A 19,525-nucleotide genomic window follows, 5' to 3' on the forward strand; every position below is an offset into this window, starting at 1 on the left:
GTGCTTTAATACTTTTACCTAGCTTGTTTTCTACTTCAGCCTTGAATTCTTTGAACTTTTCAAATGCTTCAGACTTATATTTCATTAAATATAAATACCCATACCTTGAATAATCATCAGTAAAGGTAATGAAGTAGGTGTGGCCATATTGAGTACCAATTCTAAATGGACCACAAACATCTGTATGGATTAAATCCAACAGATTTTGACTACGCTCAGGTTTCCCCTTAAAAGGAGATTTAGTCATTTTTTCTTTCAGGCAGGATTCACAAGTAGGTAGAGAGTTAATATCAGACATATCAAACATGCCCTCTCCCACTAGCTTGTTCATCCTCCTTGAGGAAATATGACCTAGCCTAGCATGCCAAAGGTTTGCCGGGTTTTGACTATCGATTTTCCTTTTGTTTATTGTTACCGGTTTATCAACATAATTTATTGGAACGTCTTTTAATTTTAAGTTATATAGATCGTTTTCAAGTTGTCCATTTCCAATCAAACATTCATTCTTGTAAATATTGCAAATCTCATTCACAAAATTGCAAGAATAACCATCTCTATCAAGCATAGAAACAGAAATAATGTTTTTAATCAAATCTGGAACAAATAAAACATCTCTCAAAAGTAACTTAAAATCGTTCTGCAAAATTAAATAAACGTCTCCCACAGCTATGGCTTCAACTCTAGAACAATTTCTGAGCCTCAGCTGGGTCTCACCCATCCTTAGCCTATTACTTCTTGTCATCATTTGCAACTCATTGCAAATATGAGATCTTCATCTGGTATTCAATACCCAAGAAGTAATATTAAGAAAAACATTTATTTTAATGTAAAACATACCCTTTGCAGTTCGTAACTGCTCGAGGTATTCCTTGCAGTTACGTTTCCAATGACCGGGTTTCTTGCAGTGATGGCAAACTTGTTTAGACTTGTCCAATTTTTTGCATGTAACATTTGGCCTTGAGATCATGGTCCAACCATTTCTCTAGTTCGGCCAACCTTTCGGCAGTTGCATCAGCCGGGGCTGTTTTCGGAGGAGCCTTTTCTAACACTTAGAAAATCTTTTCTGAACTTAGGACAATCTTAACTTATGGAATCATTCTGTATTGTTTGCGCCAGTAAGTTTTTTTTGTTGGACAATTGAGACATGTGGATTACGAAGATTCATCATAATGATATACTGAGATGAAACAGACAATTATCGATGATTGTTTAATTAATTTACTAAGACATAAAATAGACAAAATTTATTTTATGAATCTCACTCCCACTATTTTAACGATTTCACTACCCTCTAGTGAAAACGGAAAACTGTTTTCCTTAGTGGGAACATGGAGTCCAATTGACAAACTATGGTCCCGAATAATATCAGCTAACCATAATTTTCAAAAGGTAGAGCCCAATTGCTTCCAAAGCAACCTCCACGTTTTTACCTCATGTCCAATAAGGGCCCAATAATATGACGCCGTTTATTGTGACATGTCAAGATGACCCATCAATATTAAGTTGTGATGGACGGTCGCCATGTGGATCCCCCAATAATATGAGCCGATCCCATGGGAGTTCGACCTAACTTACAACATGTGTCGATCCAATGTACAGCTTTCCGACGAACGGCCCCCCCCAATAATATGAGCCGGACCGTATCCGCGGGTAGCATCTCATACATTGATCGTTGATGGAAGGTAGGAACATTTAAAAAATTTTAAATTTCCTTTATTTATCTTGATATCAATTTTAAATCATATTTAAAATGAGGGATTTTAATTTTGAAAATTTGTCTCATCATTTTAAAAATTTGTATGCTTGCGGGATTCATACAATTTTGTCTAAAACATGCATACAACTATAATATCATATATTATATAGGATGACCGATTCCATTTCTAATCGACCCGTGGTTGCCAATCACGAGTCTTAGTCCAATCCTAGGTAATATGCAGGTATGCAATGCAATCCTATTACATCGAGCTTCCAATTTACATTTCTTCAGTCTTTATTGTCTGCTGGGCCCACCTCCGTCTTCAAATCTTCATCTCCCACTAAGTCTAATGTATTTACAATAAATAACCATGACAAGTAGGGGATACATTTTAAGGGGTGGGAACGGGCCATAAACCAGACCCACTTTTATTACATATGACAATTCATATTGGGCCATAAATCAGGCCCATTAATAAATCCAACAACAATAAAAACAAATGTAAATTCCTAACATACACCTACAAAATTGGTCATGGCAATCGATCATCCTTATCCAATAATATTTAATTCAAAATTAATTTATTGGATAACATGCAATGGCAATTTAAATTAAAAGGATAAAATCATATTCCATATATAAAATCTTATTTTACATACAAAATCATATTTTATCTTTTTATCAAATAAAATCATATTTTACATATAAAATCCAATTTTATACATAAAATCATATTTTACTCAATATTTCCATAAGATCATATCTTATTATCAATTGTACCAAAAATAATTAATTTCATAAAATCTGATTTAACGGATAAAATATATAAATTTTCCAAAAATTCAAATTTATCCAAAAATCAATTTTAAAATTTTCGGACTCGAACAATTCGATCCGACGCCTCGTGGACCAATCAAAAACAATTTTCGATCGGACCAAAAATAGAATTTTAACATATTAAAATTTTAATTTTAAAAATTAAAAATTAATTTTTCGCGGGCCGCCCGGGACGCTCCCGGGCTGCCCGCGCCCCAAAAGGGCTCGGGTCGGGCAGCCCGACTGCCCCTAGGGCAGCGACGAGCGCTGCGCTGCCCCCCCCCCCCAGGGCAGCGATCCAATCGCTGCCCGGGTTTTGCCCATGAAAAAAAAAATTTATTTTAAAAAAATTTATTTTGTTTCAAAAACCGAGGCTTAAAAATTTTCGTACAATCGATTAATTTAATCGCTTGATCTGAGCAACCTGGCTCTTATACCACTGTTGGAGAACGGCGATCAGATCAATCAGAATTGATACCCGGTGCAGCGGAAGTTTAAAAATTTTATATGGAACGATTCCATAATGGGTATCAAAACTTTACGATTAAATTGTGTGTGAAAAAATTAAATAACAATTATAAATTTTTACCTCCAATCTCGAATCGAGATTATGGACACCAACAGATTGCTCTGCTCTTGTTGTATCTCCTAGGAACTGATGGACGAACTGTTCTTCAATCAGGTCCACGAACAGAGATTTAATCCCTCTGATAGATTGCACTAGAAAATCTATCAGAAGTTTCTACGAAGAGAATTAACGAATTTGATCCGTTAAACCAGACTGTAATTCAAAATTCACAGGCTGGATTTTACCCGAGCAGAGGGGAGGGGGGCGGCCACTTCAGAGAAAACAAGGCTAGGGTTTTCAAAAATATTTTGTGACCTCTGTTGTGTAATTTCTGTACTGCAATAACTTATTTATAATGTGGGCTGCTAACAGCTTAGGGCCCATTAATCATAAGTTCAAGCCTGACAAGCAACGCCCGCATGTTCAGAAATTAATATAAAATTCATCGTGACTCAGATTGATAAACCAATTTCACCAATGTTCACAGAAACCATTTCTGCATCTTTTAGAGTCAAGATAAATTTTCTGAATCCGAATTCAGTGATTTCCAAAAATGCCCATCCCTATGTCATTTTAGGAAATCTTACTCCTCTACTCTTAAATAAGAAGTCCCACTTCTTTGTTCATTAAATTTAACTATTTCAACGGGGATTAAAAATCCATTACTCTGTGTGACCCTCAATGGTTCAGGGATACAGCTAGCCGTGGGCTCACAACTCCTTGTGACTCGGAACAACAATTTCCGACTTGCCCAACGAATCATGGTAAGAGCGCCTAGCAACATCGCCCCATGATTCCCTAGGTATCACTGATAGTGCCTGCAAGAACCAATAGATTTTGGTTAGCGTACAGTACGGTCCCTTCATCCATATATCCCGATCGAATCAACAACCATTGGTAAATCGAGAGTCGTTCGAGATTCGATAACTATGCAATACATCTTGAAGATCAAATAGTGGCATCGCATGTGCTACTAAGAAACCATTTCTTAAAACACATCATGTACTCTGGCCAGAGATTCGTCACACTAATATCTCCTCAGATCGCATAGGATATCCACACTCGCAAGTATGTGGTGAATCCTTGACAACAAAGCATCGACTCATATATGTGTTGTAACTGTACCCAATCCCGACACCTGATGACCCCAATAGAGTCGGTAAACGAGTCAAAGCACAGTACTAGCATATAGAGTCTCAATGATGTTTCAAGTAATAAGGACTAATGGTGTACAACCAAAACCGCGGACTTTATCCACTCGATAAGTGATAACCACTTGGAAAGTCCGGATAGGGTAGTTCGATCATTCATCGTATGAATATCCATTTGCATGCTTTGAACATCTCTATGTTCCATACCAATGGAACGTGGTACTCGACATCGCAAATGCTAGTCTCAAACTCGAGCGATCCTTATCCTAATTAACGGACGGCTCAATCGACTAGGAACAGTTTAGAATATACAGTGACTATAAGATGTGTTTCATGATAGACATCCCCATGTTCTACCACATCTTACATACACTATAGTATATTCAAGGTCTTTATCAAAACAACAATAGTATATCACAATATAAAAATATGAAGAAAGATAAAGTCATTGCCATTAATAAAAGTGTAAATTATATTTAAACAAAAGATTGTTTATACAAAGAGTTATCAAAGCCCTTAGCCACAAGTTGGCTCACCGGGCACCCACTCTTTCAACCTGGTCACGACAATATTCAATCCTAATCAATCTATTTTCATGAGTTCATTTCAATTAATAACCAAGAACACATATATTATACTATTTTCCTCTCCCGAGTGTCAAATAGAATGTATCAATTACGGATCGATTTCAATATCCCTATTCAAAATCTAGTTGTAATGATATGTGTAAAATAATGTTCTTTTTAGGCTCTATTAAAGCTATAAGCTCTCCCGAGTCATATAAACAATTAACAGTGCAAATTCTATTGATCCTATTCTAAATCCCCTCTCCCGAGTGCCGGATTTTGAATAAATATAACAAATCAATTTATGGCCAGTAAATTTAAAAGACTTTCAAAATTAGAATCACAATTAATTTAGAAGAACTCAATTCATTAAAATCAATAATTCATAAATATTGTCTTGACCAAGCTACATCAACCTCTAGACTTAAAAAGCTTAGTTCATGATAAAATTCATAGCAACAAAACTCATGTTTTTAAATTCAAACATAATTCAACTCAAAAGAAATAAGTAAAGTAAGAATAACAAAGCCGTAGTCTTTCTTCCGTGTCCGGTCGAAAAGTCTTTGTCTTCGTTCCAAGCAACTCCAAATCTCGAACGAAATGTCCAAGAACTTTTCTCTCCAGATTCTTCTGTGTATTGGCGGCTATATCCTTTTAATTAGGTCTGAAAACCCTTAAATATGCTCCCACAATTCGTCCAAAACTGATTCCAAAAATATCCAAAACATTTCCAAAAATACACACAACACTCATCCTATAGACCGCGACGCGCGGGCGCGCATAGTACCCTATCTCGATCTTTGAAACTCCAATCCATGCACGGGCGCGCGTCAGTTATGCGCGGGCGCGCATAGATTTCTGACCAAATTCCGGCTTTTCTCTTTAATTGACATGCGGGCGCGCCACATCAGGCGCGGACGCGCATAGCTCGCTGTCTTGGCTTCTTGTGCTCTTCAAATTATGAACTATCTTCGCTTGCTTCGCTCTTTTCTTGACTCCTTTGGTTCCATTCATCATAGAATCATTATTTCTTGAAATTCCTGACATCTAACAAAAACAACAAAAACTTTCACGTAATTCTGCTCGAAACCAACAATTATCTAATAATATCAACACAAATTAATTGCACAAAATGCACTTATCAATAGACGTTAGCAAACCGAGGTTAGAACGTAAAGCACAAGTATACAAACCTAATATGATTCATGCGAATGATGGGGTACAGGTCAATTCTCAATATCTGCTCAGTCTAGGTACAAATGAACGTGTAGTATCATCTGGGGTGAATTTCATTGTGTACATCCAAACACGCGTCGAGGATCATCGTAGCGTTAGTCTTCGTCATCATGGCGTCTCTCGATGTACGATGATATAACAAGGGAGTAGGGCTGAGCGACCCTAATTAAATGGATATCTCAATGGCGATTCGGATCAACATGAATATGCACATGCATCATAATATATAAAGCAATAAAACATGGATCATGACACATAAAATGCAACATACAATCATGCATACTCTCTAATAATCTCAGTCAGTACTTTACGTACCTCTCTAAGGTAGTCCTAGCAATACCAGTCTAGGGTCCAAGCCTACAAGTCAATAATTATCATATCACTACAGATGTCCTAAAAGCATTAAATAATCCAATAGATACTTCCTATTACTACTATGGATATTGGACTATACATGCGTCCGTCGTCAGCCTTTGTTGTCGAAGGCTCCAACTCTTGAGAACTGCTACGCAGCTCCTCCAGAATCACCCCTATTGTCTGGCGCCCGATGGGACTGGCCAAAATGCTCAAAATAGACTGAATTTGAGAGTGAGAAGTATGATTGTGATCAAGAAATGAGGCCTTCGGATGGCCTATTAATTGGCGACGATCAGAAGGTCCGATCCCTTGATCAGAAGCTTCGCCTCTACATGCATGCCACGTTCCAAAATTGGCCAATTTGGAAGCTCCGATCTCCATTTCAGTTCTTCCGATCCCATGCATGCATCAACATGTCTAAATCCTCTTGAAACCTAAGTTGTTTGTTGAGTTCGGACCTTCCGAACCCAAGTTCGGAGCTTCCAAACTCCGACGTGTCACTGCGTGGTTGATACCTGACTAATTGGATAGCCTAACTCTGATCGGACATTCCGATCATGGTTCGGATCTTCTAAACTACACCCTTAAATCCTGAACTTGAACAATGCCTCCAAACTTGTTCGGATCGTCCGATCTGGAGTTCGGATCTTCTGAACTCCTCGGTGGTTTTGAAGTCATATTTTCCTATTTTTGATCTAATTAAACACTTGGCCAATTAGGATTATGATTCTATAATCATGTTTTACCATTTAATCTCGTAAAACAAGGTGAGGGTTACTGAATTCTGCCCACCTTAAGAGATTTCGTCCTCAAAACCAAGCCTGAGGAAAACTGATAATCAAAAAACAAAATTTCTTTACTACATTTGAACATTTTTCAAGACACAAGTACTAAAACAAAAGAAATACATTACTCAAAATAAATCGGGATGCTCTGAACACATACGACTCTCTAAATCCCAAGTCTCCTCCTTGGTTCCTCTATGCTGTCACTACACCATGAATAATGGTATGCGCTTGTTCCGTAGCACTTTCTCTTACCTGTCGATGATTCTGAATGGCCTCTTCAAGTATGACAGATCCGGCTCTAGATGTACCTCAGTCAGGTGCTAAACATGCGACTCATTAGCTATATATTGTCGCAACAAATAAAGTGAAACACATCGTGTAATGCCCCGATTTTATCTTAATTGAGTTTATTTGAGATAATCGGAGATTACAGAGTTCAAGAGCCGACTTGATTTTGATCAGGGTCTATTTTGCAAATTTCAAATTTTTCAGGCACTAAAATGCAAATAATGGATTTTATATATTATCTACACATTGTTGACTTGTCTAAGCACTTCATCCTCTTCCCCATTTCGTTCCTCCACCATTGAAGGCGCCCAAACGTGACTCCAAGCTTCCAGATTTCAGTCCGAGCTCGATCCGTTCGTTAGAAATTATTTCTGAAGTCAGATTAGCGATCACTGCAGTACTGTAAGTTTTTCTCCGATCAGATACATTCTATTTTTCGGATGTTGTTAGATTCGATTGAGTTTCGTGTATGTTGTTCTTGGCAGAGTTCTGATCTTTTATTCTCTGTCGATTTTGAAATAGAGCGACGTTCGGATTTGTTTTGATTTTTGGAAGCCTATTTTCAAAAATCTAGTTTTGAGATTGGTTGGGTTTGAGCCTTTATTGTTGTCTTAGCATTGATATGAGTTGATATCGATATTGTACTGCTGTCTGCGTTTCCGGTTTGATCAGTTTATAGCTGTTATGCCGCCGGTTTGAGTTTTGGGTTTTTGAACCGTGTTTGACTTGTAGTACTTTGGCTATTTAGTTTTGATCGTCTTTGTTGATATTATTTGCCTCCATACAGATTCGTTTGGAGTTTGTCGAGCCCTGTGTTAGCAGCATTCGATCGTCGAAAAGCGGTAAGGATATTACCTTGAGCAGTTGTTGTTGTTAGGTTGTATAGTTTCTGATATAACCTTTTGTTGCAGCTTATCCAGAATTGGAGCTACTTGCATTGAAAGGTACAAGCAGTCATTGTATAGCGGGATAGCATACTCGAGACAGATTGGTTCTTGAGTTTTTCCTTAAAATCACATACTTGCATCAATACTTGTTCTAGCATGTGAAACTTGTATTTTGTGTTATTTTAGCTTTTTTTATATGGCTTAATGTTTATGTTTTCTTATGCATACATCTTGAGCCAAACCTTTGATTTCAGCGGGTAGAACAACCCTTTTTGTTTAGATGTTTTGGGGGCTTTAAGCTAGTGGCCTAGGCGCAGAGTTTTGCCTAGTGTCAGCATACTCCTTATAGTCGTACCAAAGTCTAGGGGAGTGGGATACGTGGCACCACCTCGATTGGAAGAGTCGGTGAGTTGTTACGTGGTTTTATCCTCGGGATCCCAAAAGCAGTGCAGCAATCCCTCGTTTAACAGAATTTATATCCTGATTTAAAGACATGCATATCATTTATTTTGATTTGATTATGTTGTCTCGAAAGCATGTTGTTGATATATTACTTGTATTATTTGTTATGTTGTTTTTACTAGGAATATCATTCTCACCGGAGTTATCCAGCGGTTGCTTTGTATTGTATGTGTACTTCGCAACAGGTGGGGCAGGATCAAGTCAGCGAAGACCTGGTTAGCATCAAGAGGGAGAGTTAGTAGTGGGACTCGGTTTAGAAGTTGAGTCAGCATGTTTATCTAGTGTAAGATATGAAGCATGTTAGAACTCAAACTTATTATGTTTTGGTATTTGGATTGTAATAGCTAGAACCGATGCATGTTCTATACCATTGAGCGGTTGTATCAATTCTAGAACTTCATGTATTATTTGGAGAGATTGTGATTGTAATGCATGATTATGATTTGAAGGTTTTGGATTTGAGTTGTATCAAGTTTTGCTGTATTTTGGCTTTTGTACTGTCACCGACCGATCGGTAAGATTTGACCGATCGATCGAGTGAAAATTTGCCTAGTTTCTGTTTTGGATTCAAGGTGCCCTCTCAATCGGTGGTTTTTGACCGATCGAGCGGTGCTAGGTCTTTGCCCGGGCAGAGAGTTGGAACTTTTTGGCTCGCTCGATCGGTTGAATTTTACCGATCGAGCTAGGCCCTATTTAAAAAAATATTTTTCTTTTTGGATCTTGTTTGCTTAATCGTTGTTTAATCCAAGATTAGTGGTTTAGAATCGAGGTCTCACACATGGTGAATGCTGGAGAGATATGGTGGCAAAGCCAAACGGTAAGCTACATCTCCAACTTTCTCGAGAATCTCAAACACTCCGATTATCCTAGGTGATAACTTACCCTTCAGCCCAAACCTCATCACCTTCCAGAAAGGTGATACTTTCAAAAAAAACACGCACTTCAGGCTGAAACTATAGAGGTCTGCGCTGCGTGTTGGTATAACTAGCCTGTCAATCCTGAGCAGCTCTGCCTCTTTGCCTGATAAAATCCACTTTATTGGCGATCTGCTGGAATAACTCTAGTCCCTCAACCAGACGCACACCAACCTCGTCCCAAAACAGAGGTTTACGAAAAAGGAGTCTGTACAAATCCTTGAAATTTGTCATGTCGATACTATGATGGTAGCTATTATTATACGCGAACACAACTAAGGGTAAATGATCTTGCCACGCTGGCCCAGTATCTATCACAAAAGCTCTTAGCATGTCCTCAAGAGTGCGAATCGTCTGCTCTGACTAACCGTCAGTTTTCGGATGATAAGCAGTACTCATACTGAAAGAGGTACTCAGAGCACGCTAGAAGCTACCCCAAAACTTGTAAGTAAACCTCGGATATCTATCACTTACAATGCTCAACGAAATCCCATGGATTCTAACAATCTCCTGAATGTATAACCGTGCCATACAATTGAAAGTGAAGTCTAGGTTATACGGAAATAAATGTGCAGTCTTAGAAAATCTGTCTACTACAACCCAGACTGCATCGCTGTTCCTGGAAGACAACAACAAATGGTTGACAAAGTCCATCGTCATGTTCTCCCACTTCCACTCAGTAATCTCTAAACTTTGAAGAAACTGGTAGACATTGCTCTTAAAACCCTTCCATCAGAATATCGTACGCAGATCCTTATACATCTTCATGATGCTTGGGTGCATAGAAAATATTCTACAATGAGCTTGAGACAAGATCTCATTGGACAAAGAGGAGTCGTTAGGGACTACCAATCGACCAGATAGACAAAACAAACCATCTTCTTGAAGGTGAAAACCAAAAGTACTTTTGCCTTGAGCCAACCAGGCTAACTTGAGTCTTTGGATCCAAATATCGGGCTTCCCTGATCCCCGAATACAATGTTGGTTACACAAGCACGGAAAATACTAAAATCCCATACTGACCCTTCTTATGATGGAAAGTAAATCCCAAAGAACAACACTTATGTACCACTCTAGAAACTGCACTGATACGAATTGAACACACATACACTTTATGACTAAGAGCATCAGCAGCTGGATTCGAAGAATCTGGATGGTACAAGATCTCACAATCGTAATCTTTCAGCAGATCTATCCATCAGAGTTGTCTCATATTCAAATCTTCCTGAGTGAATAAGTACTTTGAACTCTTGAGATCTGAATAGATCTCAAACCTCTCACCGTACAAATAATGTCACCAAATCTTTAGAGCGAAGACAATGACCGCCAGCTCTAAATCATGTACGGGGTAATTCTCCTCGTGAATCTTCAGCTGTCTGGAGGCATAGGCGAGTACGTGTTTATTTTGAGTTAGAATGCAACCCAATACCTAAAGAGATGTATCAGTGTAGACTATATAGACACTGGATCCAGACGGCAATGCTAAAATAGGGGCTGTCATCAACCATTTTATCAACTCGCAGAAACATTCTTCACTCTTTGTATACCCAATGAAGGAAGAATATTTCTTCATCAACTCAGTCAACGGTCTAGTTATCTGCGAGAAATTATCAATAAAACGATTATATTAACCTACCAGACCCAATAAAATGCGCATCTTGAAGCCGTCGACGGTGGTGTCTAATTCAAAATTATCTTTGTGTTACTGAGATCAACTGAAACTCAATCCCTAGAGATCTCGATCAATCCAGGACTCACACTTTTTGAGTTTGGAGTACTACTTCTTTTCTCAAAAAATTTGCAGAACTTCCCGAAAATGGTAGACGTGCTCATCAATGCTGTGCGATTAGATCAAGATTTCGTCATTGAACACTACCACAAACTTATCCCAAAGTAATCTAGAAATACCATTTTCATCAAATCCATGAAGACATCAGGCGCATTCTTCAGACCAAAAGGCATTACTAAAAACTCGTTGTGACCATACCTCATACGAAAATATGGCTTTGGGGATATCCTCGTCTCAGACCCAAAACTGATGATACCCAGACCCTAGATCAATCTTGGAGTATACGTAAATCCCCTGAAGCTTGTCAAACAAGTCATCTATGCATGACAGAGAATACTTGTTCGAAATTGTCAGTTGGTTCAGCTACCTGTAATCAATACAAAGACGCATTGTACCATTTTTCTTCTTGACAAACAGAACTAGGGCTCCCAAAGGTGAAACAATCGTTCAGATATAGCCCTTATCTAGCAGATCCTACAATTCATTCTTTAACTCTCTCATCTCTGACGGTGCCAGACGATAAGACGCTCGAGATATTGATGATGTTCCTGGAATCAGATCAATATCAAACTCTACCTCATGGATAGTCTAGATACTCTCGGACCATTGCTAATCCTGAATATACAAACTCTTTGAGGATTCATCCACGACATAGATAAGGTAGTCTTCCCTGCCAGACTCTAAAGCACGACGGGATTTCAGAGAAGATACAATTGGCATCGGAGGTCGTACTCCGTCACCGCAGAAGAACCAAGTATCACCATCCTTAGGAATAAACTAAAAAAACCTCTTGTAGTAATCGACTGTGGTTTGATAGGTAGTTTGAAATTCAATACCGCTGATGTAGACAAAATCATCCATCACTAAAACCATCAAGCTGACACACAACTAATGACCCTCAAAGTGCAAGGTACAATGTAGTAGCCCGATCTCTGAAATAATAAATTAAATGTATAAGAATTTTTAGAATGGTTAAAATATGATTAAGGAATCCTCTGATGAAATCAATAAATAGAAAATCGGATTCAGGACGATCAGAAATGGTCTGGAGGGTTCCAAGTGTTCAATCAATTCGGAAGGCCGAACTTGAACTATGTTTAATTCGGTGGTTCCGATCCCTTCGGAAGCTAGAGTGGAGTTCGGAAGCTCTGATCCTGAGTTAGAAAGATCCGAATTTTTTCCCGACAAACAGATATGGGTTTCTGATTGGTGATTTAACAAGGGTGTGTTCGGAAGCACCAAACCCCTAGTTCGGAAGATCCAAACTCTATCGACAGCTGTGTTGTCCAATCAAAGGACATATGTTCGGTGGCTAGAGATCAGAAGCTCCGATTATGGAGATCGGAAGCTCCGAACGAGAGATCGGACGTTCCGATCGATGTCTATAAATAGGGGAGACGAGGCCATCATTCTTTGCCTCTCCTCTCCTCTCCTCTCTCGTTTTTTGCTTGTTTCTAGTGGTTTCTAGCATCGTTTCGGAGGACAATTGATAGCAAGATGATATTGGATCGTAGCAAAGTTGTTCCTATAGTGGGGGTCATCGCCATCAAAGGGCTAGTGACGGATGCAGGTATAACTCTAGACTCTGATTAGATTCTGTGAGTATCTATTAGTATAGTTAAGGTTTTTAGTAAGCGATAAGTGATATGATTATTATCTGCTTATAGGCTTAGACTTGAGTACTCGAGTGGCCAGGTTTCTTGATTAGAGGTACGGACATAATATCCGAGATATTTTGGTTGAGTATGCATGTTCTATTTTTGCATAGTTTATATGAAATGACTTATATGCATATATTATGTCACGATTATTATGCTGCATGCATTTTCATGTTGGGCCTGTATCTTGATATTACCAATAGTGGGGTCGCCCAGCCCCCGAGTTATTGAGTGGATAAATTCCATGGATTTAGATCTGGTTACATTTATCCATGTATTCTCTCTGGTATGTGAGCCACCTCCTGATGCGACGGTTCAACGTGATACATACCATGACGCCTTTGACTGAGTAGTGATTCGACGTGATAGGTTTCCGGTACTCGTTCATTTGTATTAACATTCATAGCATGTGTGTACTCATACCTTTGTGCTGAGAGTTGTTATTGCTCATGTCCATGTATTTTCTTCGGACACCTCATTCGGCGGGGCATTTGCAGGTTGCCTAGGTTTAAGAAAAGTTTTAGTTGGAAACCAGGGGTTGCGGCCTCATTTGATGCCAGCAGACTTAGTTAGGATTGTTACTCTTGTGTATTGGAATTCAATTGGGTTGTATATTATTTTGAGTTCCAGTTATTTGCCAGTTGTATACTGTCGGGTTAGTATTTGCTTTAAGCTTTCCGCAGTTATCTTTGATTATTGATGTTTAAGTTTTAATTGCATACTTAAGTCTCTATAGTAGGTTATTTGGGGGTGGGTCTCTACATACAACCTACCACTAGACGCTTAGCTAAAAATTCCTGTCCCATCGGGGTCAATATAGCTAAGAGGACGTCTAAGGAAATGTAGGGAAACTTATACCTTCTGACAAATCATGCATAAATGAACGAATGGGATGCACAAGAGTTAGTCAATACAAAAACAGGAATACTACATAAGCTAAAGTTACCTGCAATCATGCGCTCACTCTCGACGTTGGCCTACTCCTGGTTGAGTGAAAAGACTTTAACCTAAACTCGTGGGCGCAAGATAGACATACCATGTGATGCAGTCTGAGGGTGCTGCTGAACGGTAGCTTGAGAACCAGAACCATTACCCGACCCTCCCTGGCTGGGACAATACTTCCTCATATGGCCCATCCCGCATAAGAAATAAGCTTCAGATACTCGACGACAGTTATCATATGGGTGTTTCCTCCCACAGTGATCACAACGGCCTTCTTTTTTCTTCTTCCAAAATTGGAAAGAACCACAACATCCAGAGGAAGAAGACATAGAGGCCTGGTTCTTTAATGATTGGAATCTATTCCAAACATATATGCCATGGTTCCTTACTTCGGCAGGGTACAAATATCTAAATTTGATTTTTTTAGATACTTTTTCAGACCTGTTGCCGATACTAAGTAGCAGTCAAAAATTTGTATCCATTTTTCATGATATTATGCATGGATCAGGTATATCATGGCGAATTCTTCAGAAAAAATGGTGTCTTCCACAATGGAATCTGATAAGTGAGATTTCGAGTAAGTGTTTCCATAATCTTCTTCTGTCCGAAAGGGTACAAGAGAAATAGCAAGACATGAAGACTGAAATAACTTCGCGCGGTTCACATTGCTCTCCTCTTGTCGGCAATGATTCTCTAAACTCACATAAGAAGTAGGGTCATCACAGACAGTGACCCGGTCGAAGAACTTGTGGTTCAGACCCTGCAAAATGTGGTCATACTTCACCTCAGAGCTGGCGCCAATATTCAAGTAGTATGATAGCAAATCATGAACTTTGCTGATATTCATCGATGGTCATGGATCCCTGCTTCAGATTGAGCAACTCAACCGACTTCGCATGACGGAGGGCTGGAGGAAAGTGCAACTTAAAGAATGCCCTATGGTAATCAGCCCAAAAAACCTACCCCGACTCTTGGAGTAATTGTGTGGATGTGTATCTACACCACTTGCGGGCATGACCCTCCAACAAAAAGGTAGTGGCCTCCATCTTATGCTCCTTCGAGCAGTCAAAGGCATGGAAACAGCTATGCATGCGCTCGAGCCAATCCTCATCTGCCTCTAGAGTCTCATTTCCTACCTAAGGCTTAGGCCTCATCTGTAGGAACCTATGCATCTCAAAATGGCGTCGACCATCATGGTTATGGCAGTGTCCACGGGGAATTCTAATGTCATCATCATCTCCCCAACGACTCATTCTACTGTGGCTATCGCCGTCTCTACTGGCCATTTAAAAGAAGTAGTGAACATCAAAATCCAACATGTCATACTATGTCCCAAAATACCAAGCATGCTTTGATACTATAGATGTAGGGACCCGACTCGGATCAGCTACTAATTAAATTATTAAACATGCAGTTAAAGATAAACCTAAATCAGTAATCAAAGCAACGGAAAGATAACGAGTTTACAACCCAAACCGACAGTATACAAACGATGACTAAAACCCAAAGTAAAAAAATAGTGTTATACAACCATATCGAAGAGCAGTATCAAAGCCACTGAAACAAAAATATATAAATAGAAGAACATCTGTCTGCAACCACTAAACCTGATCTCAGCCCTGCCTTGATCCACCTGCCTCGTCCAATTTGAGCCATGCCCCGTCGAATAGGGTGTCCAAAAAAACACAACAACATGGACGTGAGAGAACTACACTCAGAACGTAAAGAATGATTGTACAAACCTAATATGATGCATGCAAATGAAGAGGTACTGGTCAACTCTAAAGTCTTGCTCAGTTTAGGCCTCAATGAACGTGTAGTACTGACCGCTAAAATCGGTGTCTACTAGAAATTATACTAGGTCAAGTAATAATAAGTGGACAGAGAGTCCAAGTATCGATCCCACAGGGACTGTAGTCAATTCTAAAGATTTAATTATTTAACTTAATCTAGATAAAATAATAAAAATAGGAGTGCGAAGAATTAAATAAAAATTTAATTACTTAAAACAATAAGAAATAAAATATAATAATAAATTCAATTAAATTGAGACAACCAAGACATACGCAGGTACCGAACAAATCATGTAACATGTAGCTGATTCAGGACTCAAATTTAATCTTAAATTCCGGTGAATTCTCATAACTTGTTTAAAGGTATATTTCTAGAACAATTAAACCTATTCAAATATTGATGGATTAATTTTCATAATTCTAATCAAACTCAAATGCATTAGGAACTATGAGAATTCAGTTTGCACCTAAAACCGCACGATGAAATCGAATACTATTTTTAGTCAATTTTACCTCGTGCTAATTATTAAAGTGATCAAAATCAATTCCTCCTCTGTCAACTTAGAATCGATTAACATGCAAGAAAACAATTGGTCAGATCATTCACAAGACAAATATAAATCTAATAATCAATAATATAAAATCAAATCTGAAAAATCGCAAACATACATCCAAGTTTTCTAGATAGATTTTTTCGGCCCAAGCACGCGGCCTTGGTTGAAAGAAAACTACTTAATAATTGAAAATAATAATTCAAAAATAAAAAGAAGAAGAAGAAAGGAAGAAAACTCTAAAGAATATGGAGAAGATCTCCAATCTCCAAGCCTCCTAGCCGCCTCATGATCTCTGCGTTTCGAACCTCCCCCGTTCTCCCCCCTCTTTCACATCTGATAGTCTTCTAGTTATATGTCTTTGAAAGTCCAAGAAATAAAGCCCCGGAAAGTTGAGAGTTTTAATTTCCGAAAATTTTATTTACTGATTCTGTGCGAATTCTCGCTCGAGCGCAAGAGGTTACGCTCGAGCGAGCAACTTTCTGCCTCAAATCTCAATTTTCTGCGATATGCACGGACTGAAAGAGTGGGTGCCCGGTTAGCCAACTTGTGGCTAAGGGCTTTTATGACTCTATGTATAAACAATCTTTGTTTAATATAATTTACATTCATTAATGACATTTTCTTTGTCTTTCTTCATATTGTTATATTGTGATATACTATTGTTGTTTTGATAAAGACCTTGAATATACTATAGTGTAAGTAAGATGAGATAGTGAATAAAGAGATATCACTATTATGAAACACATCTTATAGTCACTGTATATTCTAAACAGTTCCTAGTCAATTGAGCCGTCCGCTAATAAGGATAAGGATCGCTCGAGATTGAGACTAACATTTGTGATGTCAAGTACCACGTTTCATTGGTAATGGACATGGAGATTGTCACGCCCCGGGTCCAGGCCCGCGCCTGCGCGAATGCACAATGGGCCCCTATAGCAACTACTTCATATTCGTCCTCGTTTTATGAAAATGATTAACCCAAGTTGCTATAGAAGTCCATTGTAGCCCATTTTAAATCCTTGATTTTTCCCATGTGGGATAGGGGTTTCAAAATCACCCCTCCTTCAGAACGCGACGTCCTCGTCGCGACCTGAACTCCCGATCCACCAGCACCGGGAATATAGAGGTGGCTCCTACGGGTTCAAGAGGTGGCTCCCGTCATGTAGCACTTTGCCCCGCAGGTTCAAGAGGTGGCTCCCACGCACGTAGCACTTTGTTCCGCATAGCACTTATTTCCTGGGGTCTGCCGGCTGGTGACCTAGCTCTGATACCATTCTGTAATGACCCACTGTATCAAGACGTGTCTTTTCAGCGTGCTTATGTCCTCACTCACACGCACCCTGGAAAACTTCCCAGGGGGTCATCCATCCTATAATTGCCCCAAGTCAAGCACGCTTAACTTTGGAGTTCTTATGTGATGAGCTTCCGAAAAGAATATGCACCTTCTTGATATGAATAGTACATATGAAATCTTTTAAGCTCTCCTCAACCATGTAGTCACATACCTACACAGTCTCAGAATCCCTCTCATTCCGGTACGGAATCGGTTCATTCATGTCTCCCTCCGCCTAGAAGCATACCAGGAGCCGCTCATTGTCCGTGCAACCTCTTGGCACCGGCGATCACTCCCTGCCTCTTCAGCCCCGGGCGTCACATGCCCACCAGCTTCCGCTTGGTTCGTCTCCGAACCATACCGTACTAAGAGAGGTCGGCTTTGATACCATTTGTAATCACCCTGAGAAACTTTCCATACCTACACAGTCTCAGAATCCCCTCTCATTCCGGAACGAGATCAGTTCATTCATGTCTCCCTTCGCCTAGAAGCCTACCAGGAGCCGCTCATTGTCCGTGCAACCTCTTGGCACCGGCGATCACTCCCTATCTCTTCAGCCCCGGGCGTCACAGAGATATTCAAAGCATGCAAATGGATATTCATATGATGAATGATCGAATTACCCTATTTGGACTTTCCAAGTGGTTATTATTATTTGAGTGGATAAGTCCGCGGTTTGGTTGTACACCATTAGTCCTTACTACTTGAAACATCATTGAGACTCTATATGCTAGTACTGTACTTTGACTCGTTTACCTACTCTATTGGGGTCATCAGGTGTCGGGATTGGGTACAGTTATGACACATATAGGAGTCGATGCTTTGTTGTCAAGGATTCACCATATACTTGCGAGTGTGGATATCCTATGCGATCTGAGGAGATATTAGTGTGACGAATCTCTGGCCAGAGTACATGATGTGTTTTAGGTTACTCGGTTTTCCTAGTAACACATGCGATGTCACTATTTGATCTCCAAGATGTAATGCATAGTTATCGAATCTCGAACGACTCTCGATGCACCAATGGTTGTTAATTCGATCGGGATATATGGATGAAGGGACCGTACTGTACGCTAATCAAAATCTACTGATTCTTGCAGGCACTATCAGTGATACCTGGGAAATCATGGGGCGATGTTGCTAGGAGCTCTTACCATGATTCGATGAGTAAGTTGGAAATTGTTATTCCGAGTCACAAGGAGTTGTGAGCCCACGGCTAGCTGTATCCCTGAACTATTGAGGGTCACACAAGTAATGGATTACTAAACCCCGTTAAGATAGTTAAATTTAAAGAGTTAAATTTAATGAAAGAGAAGTTGGACTTCTTAACTAAAACGGAGTGGAATTTCCTAAAATGACATAGGGATGGACATTTTTGGAAATCACTGAATTCGGATTCAGAAAAATTATCTTGACTTTAAAAGATGCAGAAATGGTTTCTGTGCACATTGGTAAAATCAGTTTATCAATCGGAGTCACGATGAATTTTATATTAATTTCTATAATAACAGGCTTGGCTTGTTGGGCTTAAGTTATAGATTGTGGGCCCTAAGGAGTTAGTGTCCTAATACAATTATAACTTAATCTAGTTTAGAAATTATCTATAAATACATGTGTAGTGTTTGAAAATTACATAGCATTCACTCTTGCAATTTTCAAAAATACTGCATAATATTTCAAGAGGAATTTTCGAATTTTTCTGGTCCTTTTTGAGATAATTCAGT

Source organism: Henckelia pumila, chromosome 3 (genome assembly GCF_033568475.1).
Source record: "Henckelia pumila isolate YLH828 chromosome 3, ASM3356847v2, whole genome shotgun sequence".
Classification (NCBI taxonomy): domain Eukaryota; kingdom Viridiplantae; phylum Streptophyta; class Magnoliopsida; order Lamiales; family Gesneriaceae; genus Henckelia; species Henckelia pumila.